At 40.3% G+C, this 25289-nt stretch overlaps 1 protein-coding gene across 2 annotated transcripts in view; it reads left to right on the top strand.

Moving 5' to 3' along the window:
- TMEM108 (transmembrane protein 108) overlaps nt 1-25289 on the top strand; it is a 609399-nt gene that overhangs the window by 220332 nt on the left and 363778 nt on the right. The window contains exon 3 of one of the 2 annotated variants that reach the window (XM_082392730.1): nt 21235-23186. The gene's annotated coding sequence lies outside the window, so the exon portion shown is untranslated. Of the gene's footprint in view, nt 1-21234; nt 23187-23429; nt 23480-25289 lie in introns of those variants that run through there. The other variant, XM_082392731.1, reaches the window with a different exon arrangement.

The raw sequence follows: 25289 nt of genomic DNA, 5'->3' as shown, positions 1-25289 counted from the left end.
GGCTGTCACTTCACCATTATGAATATCAGACCCTTGTTTGAAAAAAAAAATTACAGCTTGGAAAATGTTTTGCTTTTATACATTCAGCTGATACCATCCAGGACTTGAGTCTTAAACATTTTAAACATACTATTGGTAGGGTCTATCATAATGCATTTAGAGCAGTGGTTCTCAACCTTGGTCGCACTTGTGAATCACCTGAGGAGCTTTTTAAAAATGTCAAAGCTGGGCCCCACTCCCAGAGATTCTGACTTAATTGTTCTGGGATGGGGCCCAGGAAAAGGTATTTTTAAAAAGCACCCCAGGTGTTTCAAACGTGCAGTCAAGACGGCGGCGCACTACTGATTTAGAGGTGGGACAGTGTTTTTTAAATGTTCTTAACAAATGAAATACATATAAGTTTTCATAGTCCACGTTAATTCAAAAAGGCTTTAAAATGGGTTCCAGAAATATATTCATCCAAAGATTTTTTAAATTCTGAAAATTATAATTAAATAAATGGAAATTAAAACAAGAATGAGGTACCATTTTTCCCTTTTGGTAAAGATTTTAACAATTGATGATATCCAGTGATGTTGGGAATACATGGAAATGGTAATGCTGATACAATATATAGGCATGTTAATTGGTGCCAGTTTCCTGGAGGACAATTTAGCAACATCTATCAAATTTTACAAGTTTGTACCAACTGGTCTCTCAATTTCACTCTTAGGAATTTACTTGCAAAATTTCACCCAGATACAGGTTTAGGAACATTCATTGCAAAATTTTTTATAATAGTGAAAGCCTGGAGAAGACCACTGTCCATCATTCAGGGGACCAGTTAAGTAAATTTTGATACATTAGCAAGATAGAATATTATGGAGACATTTAAAAAGAAGTACTCCCTCTATATATGCTGATGCCAAAAGATCTCCCATATATATTATTAGGTGAAAAAGACGGTGCAGAAAATTATGTACAGTATGATCTCTTTTGTGTAAATTTAAATAAATGTAATTTAAAATAAATGCTCACAGGGACTTCCCTGGTGGTCCAGTGGCTAAGACTCTGCTCTACCAATGCAGGGGGCCTGGGTTCTATCCCTGGTCAGGGAACTAGATCCCACATGCCGCAACTAAGTGTTCGCATGCTGCGACCAAAGATCCTGCATACCACAACAAAGATCCAGCACAGGGCAACAAAATCTCGGGTGCCGCAACTAAGACCCGGCACAGCTAAATAAATAAATAAATATTTTTTAAAAAAGCTTCACTAAAATCATAAATAAATAAATAAACAAAAAAATAAATAAATGCTCACAGGTATACTTTCTTTTTTCCTTGAAGCAAACGTGGTTATCTTTGGGAAAATGGACTTAAGTAGAAGTGAGAAGCTTTTATTTTTATTTTGTACCTTTCTGTACAGTTTGAATTTTCTAACCAATTACATATAGAGTAATTATATATATATATATATATATATATATATATATACACACAAGTATACATGTGTGTATACATATATACATATATATATATATATAGAGAGAGAGACAGACAGACAGACCACAGAGATATTGTGGATTTGGTTCTAGACCACCTCAATAAAACAAATATTGCAATAAAGTGAGTCACACAAATATTTTGGTTTCCCAATGCATGTAAAAGTTATGTTTACGTAACTATATATACTGTAGTCTATTAAGTGTTCAATAGCATTATGTCTCAAAAAACAATGTACATGTCTTAATTTAAAAATTCTTTATTGCTAAAAATGCTAGCCATCATCTGAGCCTTCAGCAAGTCATAGTAGTAACATCAAAGATCACTAATCACAGATCACCATAACAAATGTAATAATAATGAAAATGCTTGAAAGATTGTGCGAATTACCAAAATGTGACACAGAGACACAAAGTGAGCAAATGCTGATGGAAAAATGGCACCAATAGATTTGTTTTGATGCAGGGTTTTCACAAACCTTCAATTTGTGAAAAATGCAATATCTGCAAAGTGCAATAAAAAAAGGTGTCCCTGTATAAATATGACATATAACTGAGTTTTCTGGGAAGTTAGATAATGTTCCATTTTTTCTTTATAATATAAACTTTTAAAAGTGAGGAAACCAGGAATAAGGATTTTTTAAAAGTTTAAAAAGAAGATAAAAGTATGAGTAATTTGGAATACAAAATACATGTCTTAAGGTCTCTGTGACTGCTGACTGCCACACATTTGGCTCTGATATAACAGCCTATAAAATAAAGGAAACACCATCAAATCAATTACATGACTCATGATGTCTGAAGGATAAAAATGCATTGTAGGGTAAGCCCAGCAATTCATAAAACTTAAGTGAAATTTTTTTAGGTGGATCTTCAAAAAGAGAATACTGTATGCAATTACGGGGAAACACCCTCAACAGTTACTCAAAAAAAGGTCAGAAATATTTATCTATTTTGCAGAAGAGAAAGCAGTTAACAGGGGCTCAGTTACTGGCCCTTTCTACTGAAATAGTGTTCTTAGTTGCAACAAGTGGCCTCTTCAACCAATGTTGCTGCTGATCACAGACACGATAGATAGCATTGGCCATGCTGAGCGCTGGTGCCAGACTGCCACCTTACTGCCCCCAGAAGTCAAACACCTTCACTGCCACCCTCCCCAGAAAACAGATCCCCTTTGTTCTTTTACAAACCAAAGTATCCTGCGTGACGTTTGATTGGTGGACCTGAAGTCATGTGACTTGTCATAGCTGCAATGAGAGTTGGGAAAGTGGGACAGGTCTCATAATACGGTGTTTCCCTCAGTGTGAGGGAAGGATATTCACATTCACAAGATGCAAGTTGGTCAGGAAAAGGACAAACGCTCACCTAGATTCCAAAGCAGATCCAGGATTAGAGTCAAACAGCTCTCAGTATCTATGATCATGCTTTGCATTTTGCCTCTTGCTTTGCTATCAGGAAGTTCTACTTGCACTTCGTCTTAACTCTAATGTCTTTACCAGTTCCAACACAGATCATACAAACATGTAAACTAATATGAGCTAAAGGTTTGAACATGTCTTCTTTCTATAGCTCCAGATGCTGATGGATGTTTAAACAAATAAAAACTGAAATTAAAATTCAATGCATAATGAAATCTGGAACAGCCCAAATACCTTTCAGCTGGGAAGTGGATAAGCAAACTGTGGTACAATATACACTGGTACACAGGAATGAGCTACTGATATATGCATCAACATAGAAGAACCTCAAAAAGCATTATGCTAAGTGAAACAGCCACAATCAAAAGTCTACATGCTGTATGATTCTGTTTATGACATTCTTGCACAGGCAAACCTGGAAGGACAGAAAGCAGATGGGGTGGTTGCTGGGGGTACTGTGGCCGGGGGAAGGGCTTAACTACAAAGGGGCATGGGGGAATTTGGAGAATAACAGACCTGTTTTATATCTTGGTTGTTGCGGTGGTTACATGACTGTAAATGCTTGTCAAATCTCTTGGAACTGTACACTAAAAGGGTGAATTTTACAGCATATAAATTATACCTTAATTTTTTAAGTGGGGGAAAAAGTCAATGAAAAATACTTGCATTCACTTTTTCACAAATATTTACTGAGCACCTACTATGTACCAGACACTCTTAAATGACCGTATATTTAAGCAAACTAATTTCAATGTCTGTAATACATTGGAAATGATCTAAATTACTCTCCCAATTCCTTAAACTTGATTTACAGCCAAAAACAATGCATGAAGAACTTTAGCAGTGATGGGAAACCGTGGCAAGTAGTTTCTTTAATCCATAACTGACAAACTATTGAAGTCTGGTGTGAAGACATATTGCAGCCAATGGATCTGACGCCCCCCGAGTACCAATTTAGAAAATCATTTTAGGTGATAATTGGCTCTGCTAAACTCACATTTTTGGTGCAAGGAGGCTTGGAATTTCTGTTGGAAAGAACTAGGGAAGGAAAATGGTGAGGGAGTTAGGGCAGCCTGAAGTAGTGAGGTGGAGGGAGCAGAGCAGGCCTAGGAGGTCTGGAGATCTCACTAGTCCTACTCCTGACTTGTGAAGATCACTTTGTCTTTCTGAACTCAGTTTCCTTAGCCATAAAATGAATGAATTGAAAAAGTGGGAAATACTGACTGCACAATGCAGAGCTCTTCCAGCAACCGCTTGTGACCATGGACAAGTCAGTTTTAGCTTCTTACTATATCAAATGAGAGATTTAATGGTTGCACAAGAATGTCAATACCACTAAACTGTACATTTTAAAATGGTTAAAATGGTAAATTTTATGGTATATATATTTTACTACAATAAAAAAATTTTTAATTGAAAAAGCTTTAGACAAAATGACCTTTGGGGTGATGTAGTTTGATCTTTCCTCTTTCTCCTGGGATTAAGTCCAAATTCCTTAACAAAGCCACTCATAGGGTGTGCAGACCCTGGGCAAATATTTGAGTCACCCAAAATCAGTTTGTCGGCACCATTCTGGTGACCCAAGCTCACATGATCTCACACAAGAAATACTGCACTTCCTAGCAGGAAAAATATGCTTGCCAGACTGACATTCTGGAACCATCACTTGGCTCTTGGGCCACAGGACAATCCCATAGTATGAGTCCTGGAGCATCTGGTCAACCCCACAAATGGGGTAGAAGATTAAGAGCCCTCTGAAGGAGAGAAACAGGGAGTCTGTGCAGGTCCCAGTCTGGGCTCTGGGCACGCCACCCAAATGGCACTGTCATACCCAACTGGTTCAAAACACTAGAGAGGGACTTAGAAAATTTTGAAGAAGGCCCTCCAAAGCACAGGCCCCTCCGCACAGGTCATGGGTCAAGGCTGGGAGCAGAGGGATAAGGGTAGAGTAGGGGTGCTTAAGGAATTTTCCCATGTCTAAGTGTGGAACTTCTTAATTTGGCTTATAAACCCTGTCTGTTCTGTCTCAAATGTGCCAAGGAGGCTCTCACCCTTGGACTATACACCTACATAGGGTTTCTCTATCAGAACACAGATTTCTCCTTCTGCCCCAACACTTATTAACCCATTTACTTAATTAATCCTATTCATCTGGGAGGTGTTAGAAAATATTTCCTCCTAGAAGTCTTTTCTGATCCCTGGTTAGTTACTCTGACGGGCTATGTTTTCAGGTGGACCTAGGATCTTGGAATCTGTCTTCTCTTTTTCTTTCCCAAATCAATTCACCAGAATATTCAAAATAAAAGGTAACAAAATCCCTCAGGAGTAGAATACAAATTTTAAATATGCTTCCCTCTTTCCAGACGCTGGAGAGGAATGGAGTAACTCTACATTGAGTCCTCAGGGGAGAAGCCTGCATTCAGAAGAAGGAGATTGATATTAGCCCCTCCCCAGGCTATCTGAAGCCTGTTCCTTGTGGTCTAATACAGCTTTCACTCATTCATTAATTTATGTATCTATCCATCCTTCATTCATAAGTCAACAAGCATTTTATGGCTCCCTACTCTATTTATGTTACTAAGCTAGACCTGGGGCTGGGTGGGGTGGGGTGGGGGGGGTAGACTCAAATAAGATATGGTTCCTTCAAGGTGTTCGTAGTATATTCGACATAACCCACTCTGGGATGTAGTTAATGGTGTTGTGCCAGGGATGTTTGGAGAATCCTGCCGATGGGTCTGGGGGCTTTCCTGACAATTTGCCATGGTACAGGGAGTATGTAATTTATGAGCACATGAATTCAGAAAACTGTTGTTAGGAGAGCATAAAGCTTCAAGGGTTAGACCATGCCATTGCCCTGGGAACTAAAGGGAGCACGAAGCATGGGATATTCTGCTTTTTCACATTAGACCCCAAGGCTGTTTGTATGCTTGCTACTTTGTAGCATTTCCTATAAGAAAACAGAAGCCCAAATGAGAAGCAAAGAATTATAATAGGAGGTCTTCACTGTCAAGCACCCTGAATGGATAAGACACTGAAGAGAAAGAAGTAATGACAAAGTCATATCTACAGGACTTGACCACAAACAAACCCCTTAATTTGCCCCTCCAAAGACTAGGGGTCAAGGAGGGAGTGTGGTGGCCCCTAATAACTACTCTATCCTTTGGAACAGCTGGACAGTTAAAAGAGAGAAACCTCTCCCACAGAGGTGCTGAGAAACCCATGTGGGTGATTTCTGAGATTGAGGCTTTGCTGAAAAACCTTTCTGACTAATGTCTAACTCTGTAATTGATTTTGGACTGGTAAAGAAATGGAAATTTCTATTTGCCCCAAATTTCCTTAAAAAGAAAAGTTCTATAGCATTTGTTCCATGACTGATATTTCTACTTCTGTCTCCAAATAGAATAACTAGGAAAGATTAACAGGCTGCCTGGTGTTTCCTCAGTGCCCTCTGCTTGGGATGAGCTACTTTGAGTCTATAATTCCTTTAGAGTGGGATGAAAGCTATGGGCCTCCTCCCCAGAAAAATGCATATAAGCCTATACACAAAATTTTCCATATAATTTCAGTGGATTCAGAGACCCACTTGAAAAATATCCATGTACCCTAGGGAATCTGTACTCCGGAAAATATTAAAAATGTTATTTGTTGCAAAATAGAGCTTCAACTTTAGCTGCATTAATTAATGAGTCTCCAGAAATATTGGACAGTGGTTCTCAGGTTAGAGGTTTGTGCAGAAGTTCCAAGGGAGGAGCGAAGTCAGTAGCTATGGAAATGGGCAAAATGACAGAATCTAACCATGTGACAGTGACACTACTCCTCCTAGTTAGGGTGGCCAGATAAAATACAGGATCCCCAGTTAAATTTGAATTTCAGATAAACAACAAATAAATTTTTAGTATGTCCCACACATATTTGGGATACTGTCTTAGTTTGTGCTTCTATAACAGAATATCATAGACTAGGTGGCTTAAACAACAGACACTTATTTCTCACAATTCTGGAGACTGCAAAGTCCAAGATCAAGACACTGGCAGAATCAGTGACTAGTGACGGCCCACTTCCTGGTTCAGAGATGAACATCTTCTCACTGTAACCTCACTTGGCAGAAGGGGCAAGGAAGCTCTCTGGGGTCCCTTTTATAAGGACACTAATCCCATTCATGAGGAGAGCTCTACCCTCATGACTTATCACCTCCAAAGGCCCCACCTCTAAATACCATTACATTGGTTATTAGGATTTAACATATACATTTCAGGGGGACACAAACATTTAGTGCATTGTTTATACTAAAAATAATTCACTGTTTATCTGAAATTTAAATTTTAATTGGGTATCCTCTGTTTTGACTTGCTAAATCTGGCAACCCTAGTCCTGGTCAATTCTATTTTGGCTGGTTTCCCCGTCTTGGACTTGTTATACCTCTGTTCTCTGTGTGTTCCTTTTGACAAGGTCTTTCTTCTCCCTTATCTCGAGATGTACGTTAGTTTGATGCAGCACTGACAAGAAACTAAGGATGATTGATTGTTATCATTTCTCTCAACAACACAGGAATAGTGAAACTGTGTGTGCCTGTGTATATGCGTGTGTAAGAGAGAGAAAGGGCAAAACAGAAAAGTGATGGATCATTCAGAAAGAAGTTTAAGAATTCGTGTTTTGGGCTTCCCTGGTGGCACCGTGGTTGAGAATCTGCCTGCCAATGCAGGGGACACGGGTTTGAGCCCTGGTCTGGGAGGATCCCACGTCCCGCGGAGCAACTGGGCCCGTGAGCCACAATTACTGAGCCTGCGCGTCTGGAGCCTGTGCTCCGCAACAGAAGAGGCCGCGTTAGTGAGAGGCCTGCGCGCCGCGATGAAGAGTGGCCCCAGCTTGCCGCAGCTAGAGAAAGTCCTCGCACAGAAACGAAGACCCAACACAGCCATAAATAAATAAATAAATAAATAAAAAATACTTAAAAAAAAAAAAAGAATTCGTATTTTGAGATAAACATGACTATTAGAAAATGAAGTCTAACCTCCAGTGACTATAGAAGGAGGTAGTAGTATAACTAGTACTCAATTAAGATAGAGAAGTGACTTCTTACAACAAAATATGAAAAAATCCTTGAGCCTTATAGAGAGTCACCAACTGCTTGCCAATGGGAGTAAACTTTTCTTCAAAATCAGGTAGTTTGGGAGAACTGCTAGTTGCTAATGCCAATATCCATTCTCTTCTTTTCTTTAAAAAAACCCTGATCTCTGATTTTGGTCAAGGTAGTAATGTGTTTGGCTAAAACGCATTTTTCTTCATTGTTTGCAGCTAGAATAGTCATATGACAACCTTAGCCAATGAGACATAATAGAAGATTGTTGGACATTCTTGGGAAATAGGTGCTTTTCTGATATAGGTGCTACATTTTCTTCCTTGTTGCTTCCTTCTTTTTTTTTTTTTTTTTTTTAAACATCTTTATTGAAGTATAATTGCCTTACAATGGTGTGTTAGCTTCTGCTTTATAACAAAGTGAATCAGTTATACATATACAATATGTTCCCATTTATCTTCCCTCTTGCATCTCCCTCCCTCCCACCCTCCCCATCCCACCCCTCTAGGTGGTCACAAAGCACCGAGCTGATCTCCCTGTGCTATGCGGCTGCTTCCCACTAGTTATCTATTTTACATTTGGTATTGTATATATGTCCATGACACTCTCTTACCCTGTCACATCTCACCCCACCCCCTCCCCATATCCTCAAGTCCATTCTCTAGTAGGTCTGTGTCTTTATTCCCGTCTTGCCACTAGGTTCTTCATGGCCTTTTTTTTTTTTTTTTCCCTTAGATTCCGTATATATGTGTTAGCATACTGTATTTGTTTTTCTCTTTCTGACTTACTTCACTCTGTATGACAGACTCTAATTCCATCCACCTCACTACAAATACCTCCATTTCGTTTCTTTTTATGGCTGAGTAACATTCCATTGTATATATGTGCCACATCTTCTTTATCCATTCATCTGTCGATGGACATTTAGGTTGCTTCCATGTCCTGGCTATTGTAAATAGACCTGCAATGAACATTTTGGTACATGACTCTTTTTGACCTATGGTTTTCTCAGGGTATATGCCCAGTAGTGGGATTGCTGGGTCGTATGGTAGTTCTATTTTTAGTCTTTTAAGGAACCTCCATACTGTTCTCCATAGTGGCTGTATCAATTTACATTCCCACCAACAGTGCAAGAGTGTTCCCTTTCCTCCACACCCTCTCCAGCATTTATTGTTTCTAGATTTTTTGATGATGGCCATTCTGACCGGTGTGAGATGATATCTCATTGTAGTTTTGATTTGCATTTCTCTAATGATTAATGATGTTGAGCATTCATTGCTTCCTTCTTGCTCCTGCCCAGAGAACAGAAATAAGGCTGGGTGTGGAATAGCCATCTTGAGACCATGAAGCAATCATGAGCTTGAAGGCCACGTGCTTAGAATGGCAGATCAGAAAGGAAAAAGGAGTCTGGGCCACTGACAACTGTGTTGGGCATTGTGCTATAACAGCCTAACCCCCCCTTCAGGACTAAAGTGTTTGATCCCCACTGCTGAGGCTCTTGATAGCAGGTGTCCCTCACCTGTCAGACCTCTTTGGGAATTGTCCTCAGCTGAAGACAGACACCCCACCACACCCCACATCATGCTCCCTTCCTGATGGGTAGCCTGCATCCAATGATTGGTTGATGAGAGGGTATAAAGCCCTGCTCCCTTAACCCAATACAGAAAAACTCTGAGGGGCCAGCTTCAGAGGTTTCCATATGATTGTCTGAGGTCTGTTGTGACCACACCACAGCCCAGCTTCTTCCTTTTACCTAATCCTGCTGCCTTTCCTTACCCCACAGGTGTTAATCCCAAGAGCACTCCTCAGTAAACATCCTGCCTGCAGTCTCCATTGCAGAGTTTGCTTTCCAGAAGACCCTGACCTACTGCTGGCTACTACGTCAGCCTACCTCTGAATTTCTGGTGGCATGAGAAGATTTTTACAAAATATTGGATAAGCCACAGCAGCTGTATTTCTCATATATCCAGCCCAAAGCAATGCCTTTGCAAAATGGAGGGGTATTTTATATCTTGAACTGTGGGCTTTAAAGTCTGAAGAAAGGATTGATTCACAAGATTTAGCTTGTGTTGCTGAAGGCAAATGCAATGTAAGTGAAACTTCTGGATTGACAAGGAAAAAATAATTCCCATCTGATTCCTGCTTTGGATTATGGAGATGAGGAAAAGCCATTCCCAAAAGCTGCAGGAAAAGGCAGGGCCTTGACATTTCTTACTGGAAGGCTAATGAAGGATGAACTCCAAAGAGACTTGGCTAGATTGAAACACAAATATTGGCTCTACAAAAGCTGGGAGCCCTCTTTGACAAAAATAGATGAAGGCACAGGAAGAGTTGGTCACCACGGCCCAGAGAAAACAATTTCAGCACTAAGGATTTAATGTTCAAATGTGGATTTGTGTTGCTATTGACAAACTCCTCAGACATCATTAGTGCTAGAAAATCTTGATAAATAGAGATGTAAGACTTCATCATAGGTACCAAAAAAAAAAAAAAGCCCCACAAAATTAAAAAGTAAACAAAAAAATCTAGAAAGGAGTGAAAAATAAAAATGGAAGCAAATGATTTCTCTTTCTTCTCAGTGAATGGAATATTGGAATATAAGGTTAAGTACACATTTGATCATCATAAAATTTGAATAAAATGAATTCTAGGTGAAACCAACAGTGAATCCAAGATCTCTTGAGACTACAGAAAACCTGAAATTGGTATTCTTCTTAGTGTCTCAATTAGATGCATTGTGATTATGTTGTTTAAGATGAAGGCAGAAAATCTAAAATCAGAAAAAAGTAAGGCAGTCCTGAGGGCTTAATCAATTCTCACCCAAGGCCATTGCATCATTACTAATAGATCACTGCCTTTTCTTTCTGGGTTTTAAAATTAGCACAATAGACTCTTCAAATAAGATAGTCATTGACATGAAAATGAGAAATGTGTACTTGGTCCATACAGGTTTTGACTGCAAAGATATTTCCCAAAGTAATTTAAATCTAATGACTTCTCAGACATTTGCTTGCCTTGAAACTGGGGCAATGACAGAGAAGTACATCTGTCATATCTTGAAAGGCCCAGCAAAAAGCAGGGATTCAAGTTTTAATTTATGTGCCTGAAATTTTTAGCATAACTTTTCTTTCCTATTTCTCTGCTTTACACAACCTGTACTATATTGAAAATGGTCACATTTGGCACAATAATTGCAGTCCTTTAATTTAATGTAGTTCTATAATGAAACAGTACAAGTCACTTTATACTCAGGCTAATGGATTGCTCTAGAGACCTCCAAGGATCATTCAAGAGCTGGGAGAAAGGAGAGTTGAATGTCTGTGGAATTCTCTTAGACCTAGTGTTCTAAAGCATGGGGCATATTTCCTCCTTAGGATATGTGGCCTCCTTTCTTTTTTAGTAGTGGTATCCAGATTTTATCCATGGCAACAATGTACCCTGCTAAAAAACCACACTTCCCAGCTTCCTTTGCACCTCACAGTGATCACATGACACAGTTCTGAGAAGGGGTTTGGGAGATTTCTCGATGGGAATTGACCATGTTAGCCAAGGGATATGTCTGTTGCCCATATCTGATTTATAGATGTGTTTTGCTTGGCCCATAGAGATTTATTTTTTTTAAAAACTGGATAAATTTTCATTAAAACCTCAGATTTCTAGATTATTCAAAATGTATGAGATGTGATCCATCTTGCATTCCCATGTTGCAGTAATGGGCTGTGACTCAGTAACCACACAGCCCCTACTTTTTTCTATTGCCTTATTGTCTGTGATACTCCTTTCTTCACCTGCCTCACTCTGTGAGCATTTGTTTTGTAAACCTTGCCTTAAACCATAATCTGTCTCTCTCATTCTTTTTACTTTCTGTGTCTTATGCCATGTTTTATCTGTCTGTGCCTTAGCCCTGGATGACAGATATGTCCTAAAACTCACGCAGTGATCATGCCCAGGGAGGGCTTTCTCAAAGCTGCAGCATGTATGTGTGAATAAATGGGATTATTATTCACTCACTTTAATATTTTAGTTACTGGTCCTGAGCTTGGATCACAGGCCATATTTCAAGGTGAAGTGGACCACATGAAGTCTTAAGGTCCTAGATTGCTCATTTGGCCTTAAGGATTAGAACTGTATTATAAGACAAACCTCAAGGAGTTTTTACTATATTCTTTCACCAAAGACAGCACCAGAGGACATGTGATAGGGGGGTAAGTGGTCTTCCCTTCTGTGAGCTATGAAAAACTAACAATTGATGGTTTTATCATTCATCTACTTGACAAAATACGTTTTGATTACCTTTATTTTCCTTACTCACATCATTCTCAGGGGTTGTGGGTACCACAGATTATACCCATTGAATGAAGTAGTACTTTTTTCATAAAATTCCCCAAGCTCAAGTTTCACAGGACCTTCTGCATTCCAGATTTCAGAATTGAGTGATCAACCTATCTGTACTGCTCTTGATATTAGAGGTTATTATTGTCCCACTTCCTAGCTTTTACCACTCTGAATTGAAAAATTCTCCCCCTTTCTTTCATTTGGCCTTATAAGGCAGCCTTCTATCTGGTGGAACTCTTGTTTTCAATCAGTGTAGCTGCCCTTTCCTGACACTTTTTCCAGGACAATTGTAACTTTCTCGAATTTCAGTAACCGAAGATACACAGTTTTATTGGAAAGAAAAAATATCTTTCTTTTGAATGATATTCAACAACTGACTGGTCATTTGAGCTGTAGTGCCACATTGAATTGACATCCTGGAATGATGTTACTCCTTTGGTCATAACCAATCATAGAGAGTAATTCCTTTTGTATATAGATTTTGGATTATTTATTAATTACTTTTTCTTATATTGTTTTTGAGTTTGTCATTTAATGGCACAGTACAATGATTCTAAATTGTGGTCCTTGGGCAAAAGCATCAGCATTCCTTAGGAACTTGTTAAAAATGTACATTCCCAGCCCTCACCCCAGACCTACTGAATCAGACGCTCTAGGGGTAAGGCCTGACAATTTTGTTGTACAAGCCCTCAAGGTGACTTTAATGCACACTCAAATTGGAGACCTACTGACATAGTGTTCTGTAAGTGAATGTGACATAGTGATAGAATAATTAATAGGAAAGGAAATTTTTACTTAGAATTAGAAAAACTGGAATGTAAACAAGTGGAATATCAAAAGTATCTTGTTGTAATGGGTTTTTTGCTTGTTAGGATTTATGGCTATTAAAACAATCACTGGCAATATGTATGAGGTGTCAATGGGTCATATCTGAAGTAGTACTATCTAGGTTTGATGATCTTACTATAATTAGCAGGGGGAAAGGAAGAAATATGAGAACGGAGAAAAGAATTTAACCTGAGAGGAGTTTAAATATTTATGCATGCAAATATTAGCAGAGAGAACACAGAGCCCAGAAAGGAAACAAAACATAAAGGAATGTAAATAATAAACCCTGCTAATAGGTAATGGCAATCGCCCAGTTCAAAGCAGAATCGTCAGAGATGCTCATAGAAGTAGAGGGAGGATTCTGAGAATGAGAGCTTCCATTCATTTCACAAATGATTATTGAGTATCTACTCTATACCAGGCATTGTTCTGGGGCAATTGTTCTTGTCTTGTTCAATGAGGGACAATATAGAAATTGTAAGTTCTGCCCTCACAGAACTTAGTCTAGTGGAGGTCATGAAACACTGAATGGCCAATTTTAATATGATGTGACAGAAGCCATGTTAGGAGACATGCCAGGTAGCTGTGGGAGCTCAGAGGGGAGGCGCTGAACTCAGACTCCGGAGACAATGGGGGTCTCGGTCATGGCCACTGTTTAGAGCAGAGGCATATTGTAGGAGCAAACTGAAGGAGATTAGTAAAGTAATTTTCTGCAGCTCATTTCTAATTATCTCTCTGAGGTGGGAAGCATTAGTCCCGGTTTGAGGTTTTAATAGAAAATGTGTGTGTTATAAGGACATGTGACGGAGGGGAGAGATCTTGGACCATGGAAGCCAACATTCTTGGCAGAAACACAGGACTGGGCCCAGAGTCCTCTTTGAAACCATTTCTAGCCTTGGGAAGCACAGGTAATTGTAACATTGGGGAGAGGGCTCTAGCCAAGAGAAGATGAATCTGTTAAAAAAAATCTTTGAAAACAGAAGACCTGAATATTCTCCCTGATAGGTTGCTATTCTGAGATCCTCTCAGGAGGAATTAGAGCCATAGGAGCTCTTGAGCATAAATAGTTTTAAGAATATATGAGGGCCATGTTTGGGGGCCCCTTGTTAGTAGTAACTTCTGTCAGAGGACTGTTGCTGATGGAGCAGGAGATGGCTGATGGAATTCCCAGGGAAGCCCAGTATAAAAAAGAAAGAAAATAAAGTGGGGAGAGCAAACAGCCTGTGACTTATTTTATTTCAATTTTTTTGGTTTTTATGTTTTTATTTACTGAAAAAAATTAATTTTAAAGAAGGTAACACTTATTGAATGTTTATTATGTGAAAGGCTTTCAGTTTGTTTTAAACCTGTAACTTTAAGTGTAACTGGCCAAGAAATTCGTCAGTGGTAATGTCAAGAGAGATAAGAAACAATAGGAAGAACAGGGTTACATATAATTCTTACCAGATCCAGTCAAATAGCCATTTCATTAAGTTACTTTAAGTCATGGAGACTATAATCGAGGTTAAAAATCATTGAATATTTAAGCAAAAGTAATATTTGGGGTTATCTTTTCTCAGGTCTCTTCTGAACCTTTTTATGAGAATGGGCAACAGCTACACATTTGTATATACAAGTCACCTCTTTGAGTGAGCAGATTCTCTATCTCTCAGTCCTGATGGTTTACCCACATTGATTTTGTTCAGCTTTGCAAGGTATTCTGAATACATGATTACTTTTACAGTAAAATAATTCTAACTTGCCCATCTTTGTGTATAGCCTAGTAAAGGGAGTCTCTATATAATTCTTTCAGTATGTTAATTTGCAGCAAATAATTCAGCCTGTGAAATATGCTCCTTTCCATTCTTGAGCAAATCCTTTATCCCACCAAGATCAAAGGATCCCACTTATTCTTTGAGTGACTTCCTCCCTTTGACATGTTAAAATAATCTCCTTTTATTGGTTTCAGAGACCTTGCAAGGTGTTCTTCAAAGTATTTTTGTTGTAGTTATTATTCTCCTCATTTATAATTGATTGGTTTCTTTTATACTCCCTTACCAATTTGGGGGAAATGCCCTCTTTTTTCTCTGATAATTTATATGGCTCTAAAAGTTCTCTTTTTAGCTCCTACCTCTAATGATTATTTTTGTCCCTTGGTATATGCTTTTCATGGAAAGCAAACAGCAAAGAGAAAGTACATAGGCTTTCTTATGGGTTATTGACTTTTTAAAGTTCTTCCTTTCAGTTGTCTCCTAAATAGGGCCTATATTTATCACATTCCCTTTTTAAAAATCTAGAGTGTATGGGATGGGTTTCTTGGTTTTCCCCTGTCCCACGAGGATGTGGAATTTAATTATGTTATTAATTTTTGCCTAGTGCCTCACCCACAACAATCTCTAAGGTCCATTTCTGATCCTGTTTAGGATGAAAGTTCCCTCCATTTCCCCTCCTTGTGGGATTTGGAAAGCAGTCCTCAATTTATTAACATCCAGCCCCCTACCCCTACTCCCATCTCCCATCCTGATTGAGCAGTTGGTTACTTTGTGTTTGGATAATTAAAGCCTCCTATTATTATCTGGATAAAATTATCAGCTTCCCCAATTCTATTTAACATTTTATGTCTCATCATTTCTCTTGAGTAATCTATTATATACATTTTTTTCAACATGGAGAAGTTTTAACGTGAATTCTTTTTACAATCGAAAGTTTTTATATGAAAAGTTACAACACGAGTCTATCCTGTGAAGTTTATTCAAATAATACTTTTTGAGTGTCTAGACACTGAGGATAAGCAGAGACTGAAATCAAAATCCATGCGCTTATATTCTACTGAGGCGTGAGGTAGGGAGACAACAAAGAAATAATTCATCAGATGTTGATAAGAGCTAAAAAGAAAAAAAAATATGTAGGATGATAGTTTAGAGCAGCCCTTTTCTACCAGTTCTAACAGAAAATTAAGCTCTGATGCCCAAAGACACCCTTTATATACAATGAATTAACTTCTCTCCTATGCACCTAGAATGACACCAGCAGTGTACAATCCTTGGGAGATGGGAGAAAACAGTCACTGAAGTCATTTTCTGTAGGGTTTAATACACTCATGGAACCCTGGCAGAGAAAGTCAGAGTGACAGTTGTAGTAGGTAGCACTGCTTTGGATCAGCTGACCAAGGAAGGCCTCTCTGACAAGAAGTCTTTTGAGCATAGACCTAAATTTAGTGAGGAAGGAGGGCCCTGCAGATGCAAGGTGAGGGTGAGGGGTAGAGGGCGGTGGCCAAGTATTCCAGCCAGCGACAAGGGTGGGCTTGGTATATTTGAGGAAGAGTTAAGAAGGCCAATGTGGCTGGAGCTGAGTTATCAAGGGACAGAAAGGTAAGGATAAGATCAGAGAAGTGGCTGGTGAGGGGTGGAGATGGGGTGATGAGGCACACCAGAGGCATTTCAGTTCAAGTCAGTTCAACAGAGATTCACTGAGCTCCAACTGTGTGTCATGACCTGGGGGTTTCAGAGATGAATGAACCATGGTCTCTGTCATCTTGCAACTGACAATATAGATTATATCACTTGACTCACACTAAGTAAAATAGTGTGATAAATGCTACACCTTAACAATAAGCAGACAGGTGACTGTAGATTGAGTCCTCCCAGAAGCAGCTCCTGAGCCAAGCATTCAGGTGTTAGTGATTTATAAAGGAAGTGCCCACAAGGAGGAGGAATTCATAAGAGCCAAGTAAGGGTGGGATTTCAAGCAACAGACTCAGCCTGATCTATGGGGAGCTCTGTAGTGTAAATTACACTGCAGAGTTTGTCACATTTTAAAGCAAAAGAGCTGTTAGTCATAGGCTATCGGCTGCCCAACGGGGTGGTGTCGCTGTCAGGCATTTTTGGTTCCATATAAGTGAGGTGGCTCCAGTGTCAAAGGTAATCCTCTGAAGATTATCACAAAGGGAGTGGAGGGTGGAGGATGGCGTGAACAAAGAGCTGGTGAAAGGGATTCAAGAGCATCTTGGGGCACCAACAGTCTCCATCCTAGGGCTAACAAATAGAGAACCCCAGGGGTGTTTCTGAGTGGGAATGAATACATGCATGAATGACATTCCAGGCCCAGGAATTAGTCTTGAAATTTTTAAGTATCATTTGGTGGAAACCACATGCCCCAATATTACATTTTCATAGAGGATGCTAAGCTCTTCTGCATAGGAATGGCAAGGTGGTAGAAATATAGTTCAAAAATCTGGGAGATATAATCATAAAAATGTCATATACACTTGAGTGTGAGTAAGTGAGAAGTGATGCATCTACGGAACAAAAAGTCCAAACTACTTAGAGTATGATGTGTTTTATTAAAAATTACAAAGAAGGACTTCCCTGGTGGCACAGTGGCTAAAAATCCACCTGCCAATGCAGGGGACACGGGTTTGAGCCCTGGTCTGGGAAGATCTCACATGTCACAGAGCAACTAAGCCTGTGCGCCACAACTACTGAGCCTGTGCTCCAGAGCCCGTGCTCCACAACAAGAGAAGCCACCGCAATGAGAAGCCTGCGCACCACAATGAAGAGTAGCCCCCACTCGCCACAACTAGAGAAAGCCCGTGCACAGCAATGAAGACCCAGTGCAGCCAAAATAAATAAATAAATTTATTAAAAAAAAATTACGAAGAAAAAAATTGCTGAAGACAATCTCTAAATTTTCAAGAAAATATGTAGGTCTGTCAGCAGCTAGTTTTTTGTGTGACTTGGTGTTGGACTGAGAGGGTCTTTTTATCACAGAGAACTTGCTTAAATGTAGATAAGAATCAGTATACGTGAGTGGCACTAGGATGTAGAGCTTGAAATCAGAGTTGTGTCAGGCACCAGGGAGGGCTGAAAGGTTCCCCCTGGGTGCCAATTCTGATTGGTTGAAGTGGGAGGTCACTAACACTGGGATGAGAAGGAGTCTGAGGCCATATCCAAGTTTAGAAGAATACTACTGATAATAGCTAACATTTTTTTAGCACTTCCTACATGACAAACACTGCTTAAACACTTTATATTGTTTAATTAGCTCATTAACAGATGAAAGAGACAAGTACTTGTATTGCCATTATATTTCCCTTTTGCAGATGAGAAAACTGTGCAATCATTATATCTTCCAAGGGCCAAACTGTCCAGGTTTATACAGCTGGTAAGTGGAGGAGTTGGGATTTGGTCCTAGATTCTACTCATAATCACTAGAATAGAGTTGAATGTCATGACTGATTAGAAAAGGGAGGAAGGACATATTTGCCATCCTTGCATTCTGGTCTTTTCCCCACCTTTCAATCACCGTCCATCCCCTTTAACAGCCAGTCAAATTAAACTACATTCTCTTCCTCAATGTTCCATCCTCTTGTGCTTTTGTATGGGCCGTTGCCAGCCCTGAAACACCCTTCTGCTAGTCCTTTCCTGGCTAACTCTTACTAGTTCTTTGGAATTCAGTTCAGGTATCACTTTTTGCAGAAAGCCTTCTCTGATATCAATAAGAATTGGTGTTCCTTCTTTGTTTTTTCTTATAGTGTATGAGCCTCACTTGTAACATAACACTTTTTATTTTGAATTGTGATGACTTAAACTTAACTTAAAATGAGCTAAAAGACAGGGTTCATGTAGTGTTTTTATTGAATGAATGAGACTTGATTGCTCTCCTTATCTCTGTTCCACAGTACTTATGTAGTCTTCTAAAATTTACCTGCACAGGAGTTGGACCACATGGAATTTCCAGCTTTGCTATCCTTTTCTTATATCAGTTCGGAACTTCCAAACATTTTATTCAGTAAGAATTTTGCTCACTTACATTTATGTTTTCTACTATATGCATACAATATGGTGTTTTCTTCCATGAACCATTCTCTCTCCTTTGTGGCTAAGCTTGCTAAGTGTGGTATCTCCATCTAAAAAATCAACTTGTTGGAAGGGGTACATGGGGGCTTTGACTTTATTAATAATGTTTTATTTCTTAATTTGGGGGAGGTATAGAGGGGCATATCATATGTTATAAGTATGAAATATTTTATAAAAAATATTACAAAAGAATATATATCTTTATAGATAATATAAAGAATATAAAGAACATAAACTTATCTTAAAACGTCCAGTGTGTTAGGCTAAATCTGTAGACATTTACACTACTAAATGGAAAAAAAGGTACCAGTTATTAAAGTACAGATACATAGACATAAAATGGTTATCCTGGCAAGATGGAAACTAGAATCTTGGGTAATCTGTGGGTCTTCATGAGTGAGAAAAATTAAGTTTAAAGAAGATATTTATTGCTAGAGAGATAAAAACATAATTAACAATCATAAAGCAGTCTGTGGGGGTTCTGATCATCATGGAGCAATGGGTGCATTTCTGAAGACTTGGCTGTTTATGTCTTATCTCTTTCTTTTCTTTTCAAATATTCCTAAATCTCTTACTAGGCAATTTCTGGGGGGGTGGGGGGGAAGGGAGGGAGGGGGGCTTGCATAAGCTAACTCCTGATTTATATCAGATACTAACCTATCCATTTCCTGACATAGGACAGCCAGGTTATACTTGTGAGGCAAGCAGACTGAGAAACAGAAAATGAATGACAGTCTGGATGTCCTTTTTTCAAATTCTTATCCTCAAGCAAGAATTTCTTTGTTTCTCGATGCCTCTTTTTGTAATGATGACACTCACAAAGAGAAAATAAATTCTTTTTTCTAGTTAAAAATTTAAATTACTGATGCTGGTTAAATATCAGTGAAAAATGTGCTTATTTTACCCAGTAGATAAAGCTAGAAGTTTACAAGGTGGGAAAAAATTCCCCCCATTTGAATGCTGTGAAATACATTTTTAAAAGTGTGAGAGCAGAGGGAAGTTAGATTGCAGGCTTACACATCAGGCTTCCATATTTCTGATGTGGCAAATAAAGTCACTTTTTTTTTTTTTAGATAAGTTTTTGTGATGTCTGTTTTTTTTTTTTAACATCTTTATTAGAGTATAATTGCTTTACAATGGTGTGTTAGTTTCTGCTTTATAACAAAGTGAATCAGTTATACATATACATATGTCCCCATATCTCTTCCCTCTTGCGTCTCCCTCTCTCCCACCCTCCCTATTCCACCCCTCTAGGTGGTCACAAAGCACCTAGTTGATCTCCCTGTGCTATGCGGCTGCTTCCCACTAGCTATCTATTTTACGTTTGGTAGTGTATATATGTCCATGCCACTCTCTCACCTTGTCCCAGCTTACCCTTCCCCCTCCCCATATCCTCAAGTCCATTCTCTAGTAGGTCTGCGTCTTTACTCCCGTCTTGCCCCTAGGTTCTTCAAGACCGTTTTTTTTTTTTCTTTTCTTTTTTTAGATTCCATATATATGGTATTTGTTTTTCTCTTTCTGACTTACTTCACTCTGTATGACAGACTCTAACTCCATCCGCCTCACTACAAATACCTCCATTTCGTTTCTTTTTATGGCTGAGTAATATTCCATTGTATATATGTGCCACATCTTCTTTATACATTCATCCGATGATGGACTCTTAGGTTGCGTCCATGTCCTGGCTATTGTAAATAGAGCTGCAATGAACATTGTGGTACATGACTCTTTTTGAATTATGGTTTTCTCAGGGTATATGTCCAGTAGTGGGACTGCTGGGTCGTATGGTAGTTCTATTTTTAGTTTTTTAAGGAACCTCCATACTGTTCTCCATAGTGGCTGTATCAATTTACATTCCCACCAACAGTGCAAGAGGGTTCACTTTTCTCCACACCCTCTCCAGCATTTATTGTTTCTAGATTTTTTGATGATGGCCATTCTGACCGGTGTGAGATGATATCTCATTGTAGTTTTGATTTTCATTTCTCTAATGATTAGTGATGTTGAGCATCCTTTCATGTGTTTGTTGGCAATCTGTATACCTTCTTTGGAGAAATGTCTATTTAGGTCTTCTGCCCATTTTTGGATTGGGTTGTTTGTTTTTTTGTTATTGAGCTGCATGAGCTGCTTGTAAATCTTGGAGATTAATCCTTTGTCAGTTGCTTCATTTGCAAATGTTTTCTCCCATTCTGAGGGTTGTCTTTTCGTCTTGTTTATAGTTTCCTTTGCTGTGCAAAAGCTTTTAAGTTTCATTAGGTCCCATTTGTTTATTTGTGTTTTTATTTCCATTTCTCTAGGAGCTGGGTCAAAAAGGATCTTGCTGTGATTTATGTCATAGAGTGTTCTGCCTATGTTTTCCTCTAAGAGTTTGATAGTGTCTGGCCTTACATTTAGGTCTTTGTTTCCAATCTTTATGTCATTAGTGATTTGTGTTGCTGAGTTGATTTCCTTTGTTAAACAATGAGTTCCTCAATCTAGCAGCTTATATAGGTATTCTCAAGCATGGCTGGATACAAGTCACCTGTGGAACTTTTTAAACCTATAGTTGCCCAGGTTCCACTCTTCACTCCAATCGGAATCTCTAGGCACAGGACCCCCAAAACCTATTTCCCTAAAAGCGTTAACATACACCCAAGCTTGAGGACCAGTGGTTTAAAGACAGCACAATAAACTTTCTCTGAGACTTTCAAACATATTTTTCTTGGTTAGACGTTTCATTACTCCAGCTGCATCCAGAATCATTGTTGTGCTAGATTCAGTGTATTCCCTGCAACTCTGAGCTTTGTGCTATGCTATCTCTGATAGAGACACTCATGAACAATGTCTGAGATTGCTAAGCAGGCTTCACTTGTAGGGCTGATAAGTCAGAGGCCCAAGACACACTGACAAGGGTGAAGTTTTCTCTAAGTGACAGTTTGATCACCTTGAGGAATAGTGAGAGAAAACTTCTGGAAGCAGTGTCACACCACCTGGTCTGAAGTAGGAAGAACGTTTTGGAGAATGCAGCACTTAGACCTTTGAATCACTTTGGTGCAGTCTTGAGTAATAAGAGCTTGACTGTGCTGAACAACAAATATTCTAGCAGCCAGTCTGAAAATACTTAGATTTAGGTCAAGTTTTAGAGATGACAGAGGCATTGGGCTTCCTGAATTCCAGACTCCGGAATTACTGACAGAAGGCTATCTCGACAATTTCAAAGATCCCTAAGATAGGATATGACAACCTCTCTGGCTTATTTTGGATAGTTCTGGCCTGAATTGTCCAAGATGCTGCAACAATTAGCTCCCTACATGTTATTCCTATATGTTTTTTCCTGAGTTTGCCTGTGTAGTTCTGTGACAGACTGCAAGTTTCCAGAAAGCAGAAACCACTCATGTTGCTTCTCTGGCCAAGAGTACAGCACAGTGACACACATGCCCAATACTTTAAGATGACCTAGTTCTCAATAAGGAGCGTCCACCAAATCGGCACAGGTTTGTGTCCCATGGGCCAAGGATGGGTGATGTTGAAATTAAACATACCTTCCCTCAGCCTGTGCCCAAACTACGAGCGTCACCAGAACACCCCTTGTTTAGTCAGTCCCTGGAATGCTTTCCATCACTTGAGGAAGTAAAAGGTCTTGAAACTTTTAGATAACATGGAGCGGGGGTTACAACTATCATTTTCTGACAAGTGTCCTCAAAATATTGCTACCCAAAGCGTGGTCCTCAGAACAGGAACATCACCATCACCGCCTAGAGCTTGTTAGAAAGGCAGAGTCTCAAGCCCCCATCTCAGTCTTAGTGGATCAGAATCCACCTTTTAACAAGATGCCCAGGTCATTCTTATTCATATTTAGAATTTGAGATATCGATTGATCTAGTAATTGATCAATCTAGCGCCAATCAACCCCCAAACAGACACTCAGCCCTTTGTGCACACCTCGCACCCGCTCCACTCGGTAGCAACCGAACCCCCAGAGACATCGGAGAGGGTGCTGCCGAGGGCAATTTGGTGATTGGCTGGCACTACCACGTGACCGGGGCTTGTCCTCCCGTGCTACTGGATTGGCTCTCGCGGACGCTGACGGACAGGGCCGGGGCGGGCCAAAGCCGGGTCGGAGAGGCGCGCGCGGGGGCGCGAAGGCGAGAGAACGCAAGTACGCGTGCGCAAGCGGCGGGGTTTTTTTTCCCCGAGCCGTCGGAGGGAGTCGGAGCGCTTCTCCCGAGGTAAGAACCGCCGCGGGGCGGCCTCCCTGTCCTTCCGCTGCCGGGTGCGGGCGAGCGGGGCGGCGGGAGGTCTGGGGTTCGCCCGCCCGAGGAGCCTCGCTTGGGAGAGGATGCAGACCCGGGCTCAGCCATCACCCTCGGTGCCTCGGTTTCCCTTTTTCTGCCCTCTAATGCATCTCCCCATCCTCCTCACCGCGGTGACGGGTCCGCCTGAGGGGAGTTGCCCACCTGGCAGCCTCGCCTCAGCCTTTGTTTCCCGCCCGGGGGGATTCTGGTATCGACCCCCTCCCGAGGTAAAGGGTGAAAGGTGGTGGGGCGGGGGCCGGGGAGAAGATGGCTTTAATGCAGTGGGACCTGTGACATGTGAAAACGAAGAAAAAAATGTGGTGTCACTTTGGGCAAGCCGCGGGACTCGAAGTAATCCGGCGGCGGCGGGCAAAGCCGAATTCCTGGCGCAGCCGTGCGGGCTGGGGTGGGGGCAAGGACCGGTGGGCCAGCCCAGGTGCACCGGTGCAAGGCTTCTCCGGACCTGCCCGCCAGCTCTCAGTCCCGGAGCTGCACCGAAATTGAGCGCTTTCAGCCTGCCGAGGGAATACAGAGATCCGTAAGGAGACGGAAAATGATGATTTTAAAAGCAGCTGGGCACTGGCGGAGCAGGTCTAAATGAGAGGCTACCATAAGAAATTACAGCGAAACTGATGACTGGTAATTGTGAGGAGGGAGATGCCTGCAGTGAACTGCAGACCAGACCATCACACTGATATTCTCTTTCAAGAAAACCTTTTTCTGAGGGGCGGGGGGGTGGGGTGGGGAGGGGAGGGAAGGGCGTTTATCTCTGTAAACTGGTTATCTCTGTAAACTGAGGTTTTTCTGGGCTGTCGAAGCAAGTAATGACTTATTTCCAGCATGTTAATGGGCTGTAGGGAGAAGGGTCTAAATTACACCCATTTAGATCTCCTTAATTCTTTGAAAAGTGCGTGTTTAAAGAAGACCATTGGATGCCAAACCTGCTTGTGCATGGGGGTGGGGGGGAATGTCTCCTTTAAGTCATACTTTAAAAAGGGAGGCATCCCCTGCCTCTTTCCTTCTGCATTTTCCCAGACCTGCAATAGCAAGGGCACACTGTACATCTTATAAAGAAGTATAGAAAGTCCCTTCGGTTTTCCACTGGTTAATCTGTTAGATGTACCTGGTAGTCTGCTTGGTAAGAAGTGGTTCAACTAACTGTTATTAGGAAGATTTTACTGTATACTGGAGTTTCACTGTAATTCATTTAGAGCTTATTCTGGTAGGAAATGGACAAGAATCTCTCCGGTTCCTGGTAGATACCCCTTCAAAGGCTTTTTATTACTCTTACCTTCCCCATACAAAGTTTTGTGTTTTTTTTAGGAAACAATGTGATTTTTTTCAAGCATCTAAGACACACTCCATGCCTGTGAAATGCCTACACTTGCTAAGAAATCAATTTACTTGGCAAGTTCAAACTAATTGAAGAGGGAACACTTAAATTTGTTAGGGGGAATCAGAATTAACATCAACTGTAACAAATCAACTTTTGGTGGTTCTCTGGGGTGAGCAAAAGTAAAAGAGAAGGTGCTGCAAAGCTTGTTGGGAATATAACAAATGACTCTCGTAAAGTAAAATATAGATTGTCACCTGACAGCTTGGAATAGTAAGAATAATTTTAAAATTTGTCAGTGATTTGTTTTTAGCTGGTATGCAGTGGGGAGAGGAAGGAATTCTGAGGCTGGGGTAGGTGGTGTAGTTTGAAAAGGTATATGCTTATGTTTAGAGAGAAAAATGTCACTTTTATTATATAAATACACAAAGGGCATGCAGTGTTTATCTTTAGCCTGTGGAAGGGAGGCAGGGGTTTTGGAAAGGTTGAGAAACACTTATTAGGTTACACAAGGGAACACAGAAAGATTGGCAGGCTTAGTTCATCTTGAGGGAAGCAACGTACCTCGGTGACCTACAGGACAAGGTTTATTCTCTGAGTCAATAAAAGCCCACTAGTGTAGCTTTCAAAGCAACAACAAAATCATTTCTTTTCTGTTGTTTCTGTCCCCTGGGTCAGGGACAGGGGGGATGGAGAGTGAATGA

The sequence above is a fragment of the Balaenoptera borealis genome, assembly GCF_965194805.1.
Source record: "Balaenoptera borealis genome assembly, chromosome: 5".
NCBI lineage: Eukaryota > Metazoa > Chordata > Mammalia > Artiodactyla > Balaenopteridae > Balaenoptera > Balaenoptera borealis.
The sequence above is the reverse complement of the archived record's forward strand: the minus strand, read 5'-3'. Positions and strand labels throughout refer to the sequence as shown.